The sequence below is a fragment of the Lepisosteus oculatus genome, chromosome 6 (genome assembly GCF_040954835.1).
Source record: "Lepisosteus oculatus isolate fLepOcu1 chromosome 6, fLepOcu1.hap2, whole genome shotgun sequence".
Taxonomy (NCBI): domain Eukaryota; kingdom Metazoa; phylum Chordata; class Actinopteri; order Semionotiformes; family Lepisosteidae; genus Lepisosteus; species Lepisosteus oculatus.
Genome location: NC_090701.1, coordinates 54,814,542 through 54,832,439, shown reverse-complemented (window position 1 = coordinate 54,832,439; position 17,898 = coordinate 54,814,542). Strand labels below are relative to the sequence as shown.

Sequence of the window (17,898 nt, the reverse complement as noted above, 5' to 3'; positions counted from 1 at the left end):
GTTCATAGATGTGTTTAATTACTGATGGGGTTTGTTCTTCAGGCACACACATTCTCTGTTGTGTTTGAAACTGTTCTGTAATGCTAGAAATGTGTAGATAATCCCATAGTAAGAACAGCTTGCTCTCACATTGTGCCAGTGCCTCTTTTATTAAACTCATTCATATTGAAGGACCTGGCATGCTGGTTTTTAAGGTTTTAAATTTCACTTCTAAATGTCTCCACCTTTGTTAACTTCAACAAAAGCAGTTTATTTGTCTGCATCTTAAAAAAAGCAAAGACTTAAGGACTGAGAAAGCAGAGCTCACAAAATGCCTACATTTGTGTTTTTGCTTGTAAAATGTTGTATTGCTAAGTTGATAACGAATGTGCCAATAATAAGTAAAGGAAGGCTTTTTTCTGCTTCTACTTCAGAAAAGCACAAATGTACTGAGGATGACAGAGTGGCACTGCAGTCCTAATATACATTTTTAATGCTAGTTTGTACTGTACCAAGGTACAGTACGTTTAAGCCTGTAAAACAATGGCAGAAGTTAGTTGAAAAAATCTGGTTTGAAATTGCCTAGATGGAGATGAATTCTTCTTCCTGATGAGAATGCGACTCGGTTATACAGTATATGAATAAAAAATACATACATGTGAATTATTCATGTGTTTTTCGTAATTGAACAAAAGCAAGTTGTGCTCATTGTAATAATAATGCTGCTTGGTGCAACACAGATCTCAGCAAGTGTATACAGAATGTTTTTAAGTTAATTAACATTCCATTATGTTACACTGTTCCTTTTTTTAACAATGGCAGTGTGGACAGCTCCCTCTTCAACAGGTCCCTGTTTTGTAGTTCAAATATTTTTCTACTTTATAGGCCCTTTTTATAGCTTGTTGGGAATATGCACAGTCTGCAGAGTAGCCCTCCTTATGGAATATCAACCTTACCATTTAAGGAGATTTAAGTACCTCCAGCACTACTGCACTGCTCATTTTGAATCAGTTTTCAATAAAACAGAACAACCGTATCAGTAGTTGACTTCAATTTAAGTTATCTGTTGATGATACGATTGTTTTCTGAAATTTTAATAATTCTGTCTTTTACAGATCCTCTTTCTCTACACATTAACTGTTGTTTATTTCAGTTTCCGAAGTTAAAATTGTTTCTTCTTTCTGGGGTAGCCAGAATATCTTCTATTATAATACATCTGGGATTATGAAAGTTCGGGTGTACAAGGACTGCGTACAGTAGGGGCTCCCTAAATCTTCAGGAAATGCACTGCTGTCCACTTCTGTTTGAGGAACAACTGCGAGCGCCAAGGCAGATACATGGTTTCAGATTAAGATTAAGGGGACGGGACATTTAAATATCTCTGTCAGATATTAAGAACAACAGCTGATACTGGAAATTGATTGCTGCCTGTTAATTTCTCCCCGTGTTCTCTGGAATGAACAGGGTGCTGTCCCACTGTGCTCATCCTTATCGTGACCCTAAAGCGACTGTCCGAACCTGGATGGATGTTTATCCTATGAGAAGCCAGCTATGGGTTGCGAGGGTTAATAATGTAGTGGTTAACATTGATTCTCGATATGTAACGGGCGTGAGGTCGGCTAATTTCAGATGATTTAAAGTCCATCTCCCCACACCTCGTTGTCCACATAAAACGATTCCTTTTAATTAGATTACCAGAAAGTTGTGTTTTTGTAATATCCTATATAAACACGCCTGTGGCAATAAATTATTAAAGATTCACTTTACTTACGCGCAGCCTTTAATATCTTCGCTTTGACACAGCTGGTGTTCTCCGGGATGTCGGGGTGCTTATTTGCTGAACGCAGGTTACAGCTAGGCGAGTTGCCTAGGGCAATTTTTTTCTGCCTCCAGTATAAATGCTGTTTTCAAAACGTTTATAACGTAAAGAAATAGGCGATTTCCGGTTCTGACGTTTTTGCTGATAGTCTAAACATTGCGCTTCGAACCGATATGTACCTGTAAACCACGACAAAGTTTCTACAAAGCGTTTAGACATTTAAACAAGTTATAAAGATATTTAAACAAAAGATTTTCACCTCTGCGTGTTCCGTGATTTATGCCTAGAGCTACTGAAAGGTTATCTCAGGACCGAGGAACAAATAAGTATTACTCTTGCGCTCTTCAGTAGTGTGGTATTTTGAAGACAAGAATCATTTTCTGCTGATTGATTATTTGCATTATGCTTGTAAGCTTGTATGCAGTAAGCTTCGTACTAAACTTCTGAAAGAAAAATGATCAAACCTATCTGCCAACCCATTTTAAATCCCAGGTAGTACAGATCGTACAGATTGCTGGAAATAAGAACGCTGATGCTGAATGAAGGCACTGTGAGTTATTCTTGGACTCACAAACAGATTTGAAGGACGTGAAGTTACTGTGGTGTGTCAGTAGTTGTCTAAACGTATCTTTCATTCACTGTGTTCTCTGTGTTGTTTGTCGGGTGGCAGGGAAAGAATTGCGACATCTCTGTCCATAGTTTGATTTGAATGCACAGACTCTCGTGACTCCTTTCCACGAAAGATACTGTGGGTGGTGACTGGAATTTACTTTTTCAGCTTTCAAAGACGGTGTCTCCTTATCTCCGTCACTGAGTGTATCTTTGTTTATTCAGACAATAACTCTTTTTCAGGCCCTTGAACCTGTTCCTTGCATTTATGTAACTATTTTCACCCTCCGATGCCGAATATGCCGAACTATAGATCATACAGTCATACTTAATGTGCTTCTTGTTAAGCACCGTTCCAGTCCAAAAAAAATGTCATTTAGTGCCCAAGCTACTTTCTGTTCTGTGTAATCTGTTTAATAAGGTGGCTTTAAAAAGTGCTAGCTACTGAAAATCAAATGCATATCCAAATGCTGATGTGCACAACTCCATTGTGTCAGACCCAGAGCACACCACAAAGCTTTTGATCCATATTATTTGTGAAAGAGGTTTCCTGGTTGGCTTTGTGCTCTGTCACATTCCTTTGGTTTGCTGACAGAGGTTTTAATTGGTATACAGTGACTAATGAGCATGAATACCCCAGAGGAACCAGAGCAGAATTCTCCTGGCATGTACTTAAGATGTTGCACTAGACACAGCCAGTGCAACAGCTGTTCATGGGCTGAGGTTTGGAGCGAGGGTGCAATTAGAAAGTTAGTTGCATTAATACTAGACAATGGAAAACACTGCATGCCTGAGGACAGCCCGCTGTGTAGGAATTGAAAGTTTGGAGATCAGCAGACGCTTGAAAGAGCAATATAACAGATCACACCAGTTTTCTGTCAACATGGTGTCAATGTTTTTAGTGGACTGATTCTTGGTTGTTTAATAAGACACAGTAGTAAAGCACAGCATTTTGCTAGGCTTGAAAGCTGTTTTTTTTTTAAAGAACAAGAAAGACCTGTGTATCAGTCTTATTCTGAGTTTAATGTGCTTTTCTTTCCACCTCAGACAGGCTTTTTGTGTGTTGTGGTTTAGTGTAAGAGACAAAACTGCTTTCTAATAGAAATGCCATGCCGTTTGAAGTCCCCAAATAACAAGCTGCTCTTGGTGCACAAAGAATACTCACAAAGTCAATCGTTTGTTTAAAACAAGAAAGGAGAAAATAAGTGCCTGCTGTCTTTGTAGATTTCATGCCATAGTCCTTGCTAAAGAGGTGGGTAAGAAGTTCACTCACCAATCAAATAAACATACAAATATACTTTACAGTTACATTTATTTGTTACAACTAATTCCTTTTAAAGGCCATCATTAATGACCATCAGGTGTGTCTTTTACTAATTATATTGTTTATAATGTAATTGGCTAATGCTTTTATCCAAAGCAATTTAAACTTGCACCCATTTACAGTAGATACTGTACTGGAGTAATCTGATGGGTATTTCACTGGAGTAATCAGGTATTTCACTGGAGTGATCTGATGGGTATTTTACTGGAATGATCTGACAGGTGTTTCACTGGAGTGATCTGATGGGTATTTCACTGGAGTGATCTGATGGGTATTTTACCGGAATGATCTGACAGGTGTTTCACTGGAGTGATCTGATGGGTATTTCACTGGAGTAATCAGGTATTTCACTGGAGTGATCTGATGGGTATTTTACTGGAATGATCTGACAGGTGTTTCACTGGAGTGATCTGATGGGTATTTTACTGGAATGATCTGACAGGTGTTTCACTGGAGTGATCTGATGGGTATTTCACTGGAGTGATCTGGCAGGTATTTCACTGGCATAATCCGATGGGTATTTTTAATGAAATAATCTGATGAGTATTTCACTGCAGAGGTCTGATAAGTATTTTAGGGGTGTAATCTAAGTAAAGATCCTTGCTCAAGGCTGCAACAGCCGTGTCTCACCCACATAAAACAGCTAAGTAACAGGGGTAGCATCTAAAAAATCTATCTGCTTCTGAGACAAAGTTCCAGCTTTCTTTGCTGCTGCTGAAAAATTTCAATTCCAAAAGCCGAAGTACCAGAGGGTTTAAATTACTATACATACCAACTCTGGTACACCACATATCCCATAATAATCTGGTCCCTAGGTTTTAAGATTGCACTAATGGGCAATACAGTACATAGTTACAGTATAGTGAAAGGCGACCTTTATTATTGTATATTGTATTGTACTGTACATGTACTTGTGTGCATCATATGCTTTTTGTGCATCCTAGCAGACGACCAGAAACTGTAATTAGTTGCCATTAATAAGGATCCCAGCTGCTGGGACTCTAACCCCATGTTTAAGAGGGACGGTGCTAGTTGGATGGAGGGATTTGGAGTGAATGATCAGAGAGCAGGGCCTTAATCTCAGCGACTGACTTAATGCATTTATTGTATTCACTCCGTAGGTACTGTATGTACATCACTCTCTGTATCTGGACTAATATACTGCTCTTTTCATTTCATTTAAACTGGTAGAAGAGTTCATTTTTTATTACTTAATACAGGGAGCATGTGGTCTCCAGTCATCCTCTGAAAGTCTTCAGGACTCACAAGGTGACCTGCTCTGGCTAAAATGACAGAGACAGATGTGTGACTATAAGGTGTAACTATATATGGGTTTTAGACGTAATCTTTTTCAATGTGTACAATACAGTGTTGACCCATGATAGCCATTCCAGACTAGACTTTTCATTCTGAGAATGTTTATTGGAGGCCACTACTGGAGAACTTCATCTCTGAAAGCTTACCCTCCCTGCTCTTGTCATAACACCAGGAATGCCCAGAAAGAGATGAAGAAGTGATTATTATACCACTACTGTCAGGCTTCACATTTTACTTTGATATTTCCTGTATTACATAAAACCCAGAAGCAATACTGTACATATATAAATTCTTGTTTTAAATGAGGTTAACACACTGTGTGAAGGAATACATTTTGTGCTTATTTAATGTAGAATTTATATAATCCATATGCATAGCTGAATATTGCTTCTTTGGCAATTATTATTATATTATTTGTTTACCCTTGTAGACTGGCAATTTAGTGTAATAATACTAAAATTAAAATACTTTTTCATTTTTTTTCTTTGATAGACACCTACACTTGCTGTTTGTTTCTCAAACTCATTAGTGTCATGTTGTAGATCTTTTAGCCACTAACTCCAGGTACATGTTGCTGCTGTACAGGGACTTTCCAGGCAACTAAGGCCACAGACGAGGCCTGCACCCTGGACAGGACTGGTGTCTGTCACAGGACACACATTCACGCACAATTTGCACACCTCAATCACCTAGCAAGCATGTGACCCGACCCGTCCCCGGAAGGTGGGAGGAAACTTGAGTTCCCAGTGGGGGAAATTCACTTGAGCATGCGGAGAACGTGACAATCAATAATAATCATATTTATGAATATATATGAATTTATTTGATAATGTGAGAGGAATAAAGAAGTAGGACTTTCATGTTTCTCCTATTTTTGTCCACCCATATAATTTGATGCTACAGTAAATGTGTTTGCCACCCTCAGATCGATATTTCACCAGACAGTAATAAAACTACCTTAAGTGAAAATGGAATCCCAGGAGATCACACTTGAGACTAAGAGCATGGTATTGTGTATTTTTGATTATTGATAATGAAAGAATAAAATTATGGTATCTCATATTATGTTTGATCATATCTATAGTTTATAATATCATTGTTTATAATGTCTATTAATTCTTTTTTGATCAGCGCTTTAAAATAGTTTTTTGCTATTGTTTTTAAGAATTACTACGTTGCTGAAGATAAAACATCCTTTATTTGTTAGAAATGTACTATACTTTTCCTTTCTGACCAAATTACAAAAACTCATAAAATTCCCTATATAAATACAGTGTACATTAAATGACGTTCTCTAGGATACAAAGACTGGCCTATCTGTAGAGAAAAAAACATCTGTTGATAAGGTTCTATGGAAAACAGATTATTCTATGCTTGGCTCTGCACCAAGAGCCACTGTAATTGGTCGTCTGCATTTCTTTAGAGTTGAGAAAAAACATATATGTACTAAAGAATGGATAACAATGCTGTATTGCAGGAAAGTTTTATCTGTAATTGCTGGTGATGTCTCTTACATCCAGTCCAATAAAGAGACAGCAAAGCCACATCTAAGTCTCACTATTGCTAATCATGTCTTTGAAATTAAAGTGACTTTAAAACGAAAATGTACTAAAGATCAATTTAGATTAAGCAAGTGATTGTTCAGTAGTTTGTAGTGGTGCTTTGTTTTTGGTGGTTAAATGTACATCTGTTTAAATTGTACTTGAATTCCTAAAGGTTTATGATAGGAGTCTTAAATAAAGCACAGTCTTTGATGCAAATCGTAGCACGTTGTTGCAGATCTCTTCAAGATTAGTCCCCTATCAATGATCAATAACAATGAGTCTGAGCAAAAATTCCATATTCAAAACTATAGTTTATATATAGTCCCCTGCAGACATATTCAGACACTTCCAATGGTTTCCTGGTTTGTGAAATAATAAAAACATTATAAGCATTTATGAACTGCTCATAAATGTTCAAACTGAAGACTTTTAAGGGTCTGAGGTTTGATCGCAGACTGTGGCTCCTTCTGTCTGGAGTTTTCATGTGGTCCACATCCAGACATGGAGAACTAATCGAGCCATGCAGGTTGGGTGTGTTAATGTCTAAATTATCCCTGTGTGTGCACACCAGAGCACAGGCATGCTGTCCCAGGTGTAATCAGACTTGTGCCTTGTGTCTCCAAGATTGACTTTGGGTTGTTGTGACCCTTACCAGCATGAAGTTGCTTTGTGATAATGGTTGGATGGATGGATGCAATTTAACTGGTTTGCCATTATATTAAACGTGATATTTTATAAATCAGATACAGTAGGTTCCCAATATATAGTAAGAAGTTGTATTTCAGGCAAGAGTATAGAGTTCCAGCTTTTGTTTCTGGGTATAACATGTTTTGCATACATGTTTAGTCATGTTAAGAACAATATCATTTGTTGGGTTCAATCCCCCATTTCAGGTGAGCTTAAGTCTTGGGACAAATGGCTGACAGGTGATTAATTGCTCTGGTGCTCCATGATGCATTAATTCTTAAAATATAAAAGAGCAGTGAATGCAAAACCTTGGTTCCAGCCTTTGGATTTTACTTTTTGGCTCTGTCTATTACAAAATAGAAATTATAGTGTTAATTAAGCATTACCCAAAGTGAAGACTAGAGAATTGTCTATGATGGAAAAGAAGGCAATTGTGACAATCAGAGCAAAGAAAATTTCCAGTTAGGCGATCGACAAAGACCGGGTCATCTAAAGAACACGACAGCAGTTGCTGACAGAAAAATCATCAGATCTGCAAATAAAAACCTTAAAATAACAGCCAAAAAGATGGCAGACAATCTCCAGAGTGCAGGGGTGAAAGCATCTCAATTCACTGTGCGCTGAAGACTTCGGAAGGAGAATTACAAAGGCTTCACTGAAAGCTGTAAACCTCTCATCAGCACGAAAAACAGAAAAACAGGCCAGGATTTGCAAAGAAGTACAAAGATGAGCCACAACAGTCCAGGAACAACATTTTATGGGCAGACAAGGCAGAGATAAACCTTTATCAGAGAGACAGATAGGCACACATGTGGAGAAAGAGAAGAACTGCACCACCTCATCAGAGAAACATGGTGAGGCAGTGTCATGGCTGATTCTGGAACTGGCTCCTTTCTTATTGATTGCATAACTGATGGTGGCAGCAGCAGAATGAATTCTGAAGGGGACAGAAACGTCTTGTCTGCCATGTCCATAAACTGACTCCATACTTATTGAGCAGCAGTTCACCTTGCAATAAGAAAATGACCAAAAACATACTACACATTTACCAAGGAGTTGAGTTTACTCTCCCAATACTTTAAGTTAAAGCAATGAGGCTTGTGTGTGTTTCACTTGTAGACACTTATAACATTTTAATACAATTTTTACTCTAAAGTATCACTTCCGTCAGTACATTTACAGTATCTTACACCATATCATTTTATGCACTTTGAGCGAACTACTTTATATAACAACCATATCCTATCAAAACACTTGTTTATACGATTTTACATTGAAAAGTGTAGAAGCTGTGCTCGATTCTTAATGCTTTTGTGCTTCTTCACTAGCACTAACTGGAATGGATGAAAAGATAAAGTGACACGTTCAGCACCAGCTACGCAAAACAAGACATTCAAGACTCTTCTAAACAAAAGTCACTTTTGTGAGAATTTGTATGTGTCATTCTCAAAATTTTAACCATGTTAGCTTGGGGAGATATACACCATGGAAACTGACAACTTGTATTTTAATTTAGAAATTTCACAAACTTAGTTTAACTTTCAAACTTGAAAAAACTTTTTGATTTTTGACAGAAATTTGCTAAAAGAGCCTGAAACCACACTCTATTTGCACTACTGTATGTTCCTTGTTGTTTGTTTTAGTTCCTTCATCATCCTTTTCTCAGAGTGAATAAGTACAGAGATAAAAGTACTTTAAGCAGTTAAATCACTGAGCTGAAAGTATGGCCTTGAAGATGCTGAAGTTTTGTCCTAGGACTAGTGCTGAGTACTTTGCTGTGTGTGTGCTAGAGACTGAAAAGAGGAATGTAAACTAACACAAGAGTGTAATTTCAACTTTGGCTCTCAGAGTAGTTTATCCAATATGGGAGATATTTACTTTTCATTGGTAGATGTCAAAAGCTCCTTCTTTGTCTGAGAATGTAGGTGGTTTACCACCAATATAATAAAAGTGGGAGACGGGATCAGTTTCTGAAGTTCTATGTTTGGTTTAAGTTAAATGTATTTAACCTTACTCGAAACGTTGTATACTGTATAAGGTAAAAAGAACAGTCAGTTATTTTTTCTCCCAGGAATCATAATCTTTTTCTATCTTAGCTCACATAATCAGTTATTGTTGTTCCAATGCCAGCAGGATGCCATTACTTGCAGGTGACTGTTAGACGAAGGGCAAATGTTAGTACACTGTTACTAGTCCAGCTTTGCAAATTTGCTGGTGAAACCAACAGAGTATTACTGTTTGTGCTGTTTAGGGTGCATTAGTCATGGGTGTGGATGAGAATCTGGGGTCCTGTGTAAACGGTGAGAAAACCTTTGGGAGTTAAGACCAAAAGAGAGGTTACAGACATGAGAAGTGTTGAGGGAAACACCAGCTGTTTCTTGAAGGAAGCCAGAGCATCAGCTCAGAAACTTGGCCGGGTGGCTTGTTCCATTCTTCCACAACCCTTAAGGTAAAGAAGTGTCTCCTGCTCCCAGTTTTAAATGCACTTCCAGGCAGTTTCCACTTGTCCACTCCAATTCGTGTGTCACTGTTCTTTCAGAAGAAGTCCACTAGGTTGACTTAGTCAGTGGCCTTAAGGAAAAATAACACTTTTATCATGTCCCCTTGTAGTCTGCTCTCTGTAGAAGAGTCCTTGGTATTCCCCAGGAAGAGCTGAGTATCTGTTGACAGAAAAATATGCTTTTTTCTTCTTACTTAAGTATGCGACTACGACTGCGACCGGGACAAAGGGGCTGAAAATGAGCAGATAATATTAAAATTATAATCAGTGATCTGGTGGCCAATGAAAAATTGCATGAACATCATTAATATTAAATAAATTCACTAGTATAGGTTGGAGGCAAATTTAAATACCAGGTAATATATAGATGTTTGCTTTAACATATGTGTTACCTACACTATCATGATGTCCCTATTAATAATTCTGAGGTACAAGCCAGTGAAAAGAAAGCATTAAAAGCAAAAGGAAGAAAGTTTCCTACAGCAAGGCTTTCAATAGACTATAACCACACACAATGCCTGGAAATGAAGAGCTTTCTATAGATTTGTCTTTAGTTTTAAACTTCCTGTTCTTTTTATAGACCCGCACAGTGCTGAGTGTTGTTTAGATTAAGAAGTATGCAGGTTTTAAGAGAGAGGAAGGGATTTCTAAATCAGGCCCCAACTGTTATAGAATTCCCAGCCATTCATGGCATCCTTTTTTAAATAATCAAACAGTTGTGACAAGGGTTGACAACTGGCGTACTTTCACTGCAAACCTATTCATGGCAAGAATTCTTTCAAATTTATGTCTGGTATGGTTCACTGCAGTAATTCCTTACCTAATTTAAATAATTAATGACTTTTTAGGCTGGGTGCATTTTTGCTCACAGTATAGCAAACATTTATACTTTGACTGTACTAGTACTAGTGCAAACAATATCATCTTTTTATACAGTAGTGAGTGCATTGAGAAAGTGTTCACTGTTAAGGTATATAGACAGTACAGAGAAATTTTAAAAGTGATTGCTACCAAGTACCTCGAAACTATCAAATATTTTACTTTCACATGACTCTAGATGAAAACATATCTAAAAAAAATAGGTATGTACCCGATTCCCAAATTAATGGAAATATATGTGTATCCTTAAAATATGTAAGGCAGTTTTCTGCTCAGTTAAATGGTGTTCACAATATATTCAGTATTTTTTACCAAATTTGGGAGGGCGTTTGTGCCTTGAGAAGGTGGTACCATCTACATTGGCCACTGGTATTCCTCAAGAATTCATCTCAGCTTTGAACAAAAAACTTTATAATGCACTGCACGTTGAATGATTAAGTTAGGATGTATAGGAACATATAATACTTGAATAATGTGGGTTTTTTTTTTGTTTTCTTACCACAAAAACAATTGTGCCACACTGGTACCATACATGATTGTACCATACAAAGTAATGCCAACAAACAGATTACTATAGTAGTAAGTAACAAAGATGTACATTAGCATTAAATTCCCTATATTTTCTGTCCAGATATACAGTATCTGTCTGCCCAGGAGATCATGTCCAACTTACCAGTTTTCAGATTTACTGTAGTGGGCAACACTAGGCTGTTTGGTGAAGTGCTATTTATTCAGGTCATATTTTAAAATCAAATTAGGATCTTATTTGGATTGACTCGTTGTTGTGCCTGAGAGGTTATGTGAATAATCCCTTATGACCATTAATGCTGTCTTTAGTTATATCTGTCTTTCTGATCTCCAAAAGGCCTTATTTTATCTTCTCTCCAGGGGAAGATGGAAAAAGCAATGTTTACTGAACTGCCATAAAAGGAACTGTACTTAAACATAGTGCCCAATTGTTTATCTTTATGAAATCACTATTTTTTTACCAGAATCTCTCCTAAAGGCAGCTAGATAAACAGAAGAATTAAAGAAACTTTTATGTAGGTCTTGAAAGACATAACGACTATAGTATATATCAATATACAGTTGTTATATAACAATAACTATAGTTGTAATGTTTTTTTGAAGTGATGTGCCATGTACTTTATGTATTTATATAGTATGTGCGTGCAATTTATCAAGCTTTTCATGCACAAATAATCCAATTTGTGCACAGCATCATTTTTACACAAGAACTTTACAAGGATTTTTGGTTAATTTGTGATGGTTTTGCAGTTTCAATGTCTGAGGGTTTCTATCACAGGAAAATCACAATATCACTGTACAGCTGACTTGATTGGCCTTTGTAAGTGATGTTGGAACAACAACTCGTAAACAGGTCAGGAAAACAATGATGTTCAGTTATCAGACATTAAAAGTTAGTCTTACCTCGTTAGTTGTACCAGAGGTAATATAATAATTTCTAACTGATACATAGTATATGAAAGTACTTAGAAAATAATAAACATTTTTCAACTGTATTTATGTATTAGTGTATTTTTTAAGAACCACTATGACATTTGAAACCACTGCCATACTGCTTGATTGACGTGAAGAATCGGAAACTAAATTAAGTGGAGATTAATACAGACGTATGCTTACTGAAAATATAGGATTTCAGAACTTTCAGACTAATGATCAGTTTGTGGAAACTGCAGATTGCCCCACACATGTTTGCTTTAAATGCAATTTAATTTTATGTCCCTTTCCTTATGAGGCCTTCATGTTCTTGAACATTAATTATCCTGTTTTTCACTGCTTGTGATCCAGGAAAGCTGTACTTTCTCTCTTTTGTGGAGGATTTAATGAGGCATCAGAATGTTCTTAAAATTAGATTATTAAACTCCACTAATCCCAAGGAAATGCCGGGACATATTCATAATATGAGCAATCTGGTGCCAGCCTCTTTCTTGTGACTTTTACTGTATTTCATAAACTGTTGGAGACATAAATTAACTGTGCTGAAAATGAAATCCATTCTAATTCTTGATTATTATGGAGTGTTTTAAAGTAGATCACTTCAACAGAAGCAGCTAGACAAATTGTAAAATGTACAGTAGTGATTGTGTAGGTATTCAGCACTTGGAAGAAGCACCTTTGGCAGAAATGACTGATGTCATTATTTTTGGCTGGGCTCTTGATCTGCTTTTCACACCGCGATGGTGTAATTTGGCCCATTCTTCCTGGCTCTAGCAAAAATACTCTAGTTCTGACAAGTTTATTAGGGATCGTTGACCGCAAATGCCAAACCTCACCATACATTTTCTGTTGGATTCGTATCAAGGCCTGGCCTCATCCAGTACTTTTTTTCTTTGGCCCAGTTTTAGATTCCCGGGTAATCCAATGGGTTTTCCTGTAGGATTCACCCGTTCTTTAAACCATCCATTTCTCCTTCGGTCCTCACAAGCTTCTCGGTCCTTAATGATGAGGCACGTCTCGAGAAAGTGGTTCTGCCACCATCAAGCTTGGCAGCTGGGATGTTGCTCACTGGCTTTTGTACTCTTTTGGGTCGGCTCCAGACATTTTTATGCTTCATATTCACACCAAAAAGTTCAATTTCTGTCATGCCTGACCATAAACACCTCCGCCACATGTCTGCAATGTATCTCATTAGAGATTTCAGATGGGTCTTTCTCTTTGAAGGACTCTTTCTTGCCACTTACCCCTGCAGGCCAGATACAGTACAGTATGTGTACAGTAGGTCTCGCATGTCGTATGAACAAGCACTTGCATTTCAGTCACATAACCCAGCAAACTTTTCAAAGTTAAGGTAAAGTAAAGGTTTATTCCATGCTGAAAAGAGAAGAAACGAAACAACATTTTTCTGAAGGTATCACAGCTGAAGAAGACTGCACAGCCAAAACGTTGTGTTTCTTTTCTTCTCTTCTCTGATGCAGCTACCTACTTGAACTAGTTTTCTTCCTTGCCCAGTTGCTCAATCTGGAAGGTCAGTCTGATATAATGACACACATTCCACTTTTAAATGGTGGATTTCCCTGTACTCAAAGGGATAAGTAACCTTCTCCTGATCTGTGCCTTTCTGCCACTTTATCCTTGATTTGGTTTGAAAGCTCTTTGGTCTTTATGGTCTATTTCCTATGTGCGTTAGACCACTTTGATTACACACAGATAGACCATTCCACTCACATGTTTCTATGACTTTCTAAACTGTTTTTGTACCTGAGCTCTTTGAGGGTTACCATAGTAAATGGGCTGAATACTTAAGCAACAGAAAATCTTGAAATTGTCTTTAAAATCTAATGTATTTACTGTACATACTATCAGTATTTCATGACTTTATCACTTTGGGGTAGATGGTGTATATTTTAAATATATAAAGTATATATAAAATGTATAAAGTCTTATTTTAAAGTGTCATGATTGTAACCTTACAGCACCAAAATGTGGGCATTTTGTATAAGGTGAATACAAAGGAACTGTATGTGTTTTGAGAATAAGGCTTTATATGATTTATATAAGCTCCAGTATCATTATACAGTAGATTAAACATCTGGAAAGACGCATACTGAAAGCAATAATTGTGATTACTTGGGCATGTGTGTTATGTGGTTGGAAGAGAAACAGCCTCTTTTTTTACCAGATTCTCCCTGAAGCAAAAAGGCAATACCATACGTATTGCACAAACGTTTACAACATTTCTTTAGGCAAAAGCATCTGAAAAAATGGTTTACAAAAGAAGTGAACAGCTAACTTTCGTTTGTCCAAAACATACAGAAGCAATAACAGTGGTGGGTTTCAGAATACCATGATGTAATTTTGATGATGGAGACTGTGGATATTTCTAAAATTCCCTGAAACTGTAAATAAAAGATTGTTAAAAGTATGAAAAAAAAACAGAATATTGTAAAATGTAAAATCTGCTTGTCTATAATGATTTTGGTCTAAAAAACACAAGGCTTGAGGCTTTCCAATTTACTGTATAGCACCTGTTTAGCATATCCTTTAAGTGCAAAACAGAATTTTGTTTAAACTAGGTCAGAAAAACTCATAACAGAGATTTTAAATCAATTTTTTTTAATGTGTCTAAAAGTAATTATCCACATTTTTTGCTTTTCTTCTTCAAAGATGGAAATTGTAAGTACGTTTGTGAAGAAAGATATAAGAAAATGTAAACAATTCCGTTAAATTAACCACAGACTTAATATATTGAAATACAGAAGTCAATCTATTATCAGAAAGCGACTTATTACTGTTGTCACAGCATTATTGAATTATTTATATATAACACGTTGTGGTACTGAAAACATCAATCTATATGTATATCCTGTAATAGTGAAGCACTTTGGTTTATGGTTGATTCCATTTTTATTTCTATGATTGACAAAGCTAATATTTTGGCTTTTCTACCGTATCTTTGAGAAGTGTAGTAAAAGGGACTCCTACACGCTGAGAGTAATGAAAATAAACATAATTTACTGCAAAAAGAATTGAATTGTCTTTGAAACGAGACTTAAATCGTTAGATATTTTCTGTCCACAATGCACGTTATCATCTTTATAATATTTTTCTTTGTTTCTTTTAGCAAGGTCTTGAATTGTCTTTTCCGAGAGTAAATTGACAATGGCTTCTTGTTTTTTAGTCGTTCTTTTTGTTTGTTCTCATCCATCAGGGCGTTTGTTTTGTCAGCCTAGTACATGAAACAGTGTGCTCGAACGCTCAAAGCCATGGGCCAAAATGTATGATCATTTTTTATCTTCCATTATATCGGTTCATGTTGTTATGAATGTGTCTTTGATTGATTGTAATTCTTTGGGTTTGATGTTTTGGAGAATCCCCCTAATGACCTAACACTGAAATGGTACACCTGAAGAAGCTCCACAGCCGAAACGTTGTGTTTTCTTTCTTCTCTTTTCAGCATGGAATAAACCTATTACTTGTTCCTTTGTAGCCTACGCATGCTGACGCAGCTACCCACCTGAACTACATTTGATAATAGTTGTGATGGGCTATGTACTGTATTACATCAATGCATTTTTGTACTAACTCCTTTTTAAGTGGTTAAACAGTGCCTGTTATTTCCTGAAGAAAAAGTACAATTTCTTACAATATTTCTGTTATATTAACGAAGTTCTAATTGTGTCACCTGTCCTAGATAGTAACTTTCATATGAATAAACAAAAACCCTTTAAACATCTACACTGCCTTGCAAAGGCCAGACTTTAAGATGAGTACTGAAGAGTTTTACATATCTATGCTGGTCATGATATTGTGCCAGCAAAAGTAATTTTCCAAGCTATTCTTCCAGTGAAGGTTCTGTGCTGATTCTCATCTTATAAAGCACTCGTTTAAGACCAGACGTTCAGAGGATTTGCAGGAAAAGTGTTTTATTATTTTTTTCCAGCTAGATAATTTGGTAAGCATACAAAATATGAGTCAATAATGAAAAGAAAAAAAAGACACAGACTCCCCAAATCAAAATGAAATAAATTTATTTTCTGACCTGTATAAATATGAATGCAGGGTAGACATTGTAAGATATTTTCTTTAGGTTTTTAGCATTCAATTTAATACATATAATTGGATTTCCAATGCTACAGGAGTGGTGGCATTTTTGAAATATTTGTGTAATCATATTTTTAACAGCTTACAGAATGGTGCCACATCCTTTTGATAGACATAACATTTTCTGATCTGAAAGAATGTCTGACCAAGAGAAAAAATGTTTTGACCTTTCCCTGCATATTTCAAAGAAATCTGTTCTTGTATTCAGACTGGATTGGAGCTTACAACTTTTGTTACATCAAAATAAGATGTTTAGGAACACACATCAAGACCATGGAAACTTTGAGACAACAAATGTTTTCTAAAATCTGTTCCTACCTTTCTGCAATAAACTGTACATAAAATGGAAGAAATGGTTTTCAAATAGAAAGTAAATAATCAAAGACCTTTAAAAAATAAACCATATAAATAACTGTAGGTACTCAAGAACAGAGAGCAAACGTCAGTAAAGATGAGTATAAAAATGCTATTGAAATTCATTAGTAGACATTTTTCTACCAGGAAAATAAAAAGCATAAACTGCTGAGTTAGAAACCATAAATGTATATTCTCCCACTTGTCTTTTATATTGAACTAATATTGAAATAATTCATTTTGCACCAGCTAAATAAAATATTACTCCCATTTACTCGAGCAGATGGCAAATTAGAGTATATCTTTTTTTCAGAATTTTTATTAAAGTGCTGATTTACTTCTGTTGCGTGTTGGAAAAGGCATAGTAACATGCATATAGTTTTTTAGGTTTGTTTGTGCTGAACATCTGGGTTTAAATAGAACTGATTTTGCATTAACTTGACTTTCCATTACCAAACTGGCATTAACATAAGAAAATTCAAAAATCTATTCTATTTGCTAAGCACAGGGAACCATAAGAAGAACTGTAACATCACTTCCATTTTCAAACACTTGCTTGAATGGTCATTTTATATATTGTGGGTAATTTGGACAGTACACTGTACGTTCAAGAGGAACATACCTTTGTATTCTGATGGCCCCAGTTAAAAAACGAGCAAAGAAAAGTGAGTGGAAAGATTTTTTCCCTGAAGGATAAAATGTTTAAGATGTTTTTTCCATGACTGAAAGTTGTGGATTTTTTCTGCTGCTGTCACACTATAGTTTTGCGCTGGCATATAGTATCAGTAAAGTTAGCAAAGAATATTGTGGCTCCTAGAGAATATAATCAAAGGAAATAGGTGGCATGCCAAAACCCTGAACAATAGTATGTGCTCCACTAAACCCTGAAATTCTGTATTGTCTTCAGGCCTTCTTTAAAAAGTTTGCTTTCCATCTGTTTTCCTAATAAAAAAATCTGCATTGTTCCCACATAATAAAACAATAACCCGTTTAACTGCTGCTGTGTGAAGTCACTGGAGTCATTTACTGTTGCGTGTTTCTGCTATTAGTGTCAAGGTCAGTTCACGGAAAAACAGACCCATTCAGACTGCCCACACCATATGTGGGTAACAAATAACACTACGTGAAGCAGTGCTTCACTTTAGTGTCCTTATGTCACTAGTTCAGTTCCCCTGCTATAAATTGCAGTATTAATAAGGTTTCTATTTGTAGTAACTCGTTTTTTTTTTTATAATGCAACAAAGGGAAACAGCTGATGTCTTAACTCCTAGTATGGCATGTGTAAGGAATAAATAGGGAAGATCTTTATTTTATTTTGATA

General features: G+C 36.3%; 1 protein-coding gene across 12 annotated transcripts in view; it reads left to right on the top strand.

Moving 5' to 3' along the window:
• si:ch211-285f17.1 (sickle tail protein homolog) overlaps positions 1-17,898 on the top strand; it is a 287,428-nt gene that overhangs the window by 121,954 nt on the left and 147,576 nt on the right. The gene's annotated exons all lie outside the window — the stretch shown is intronic.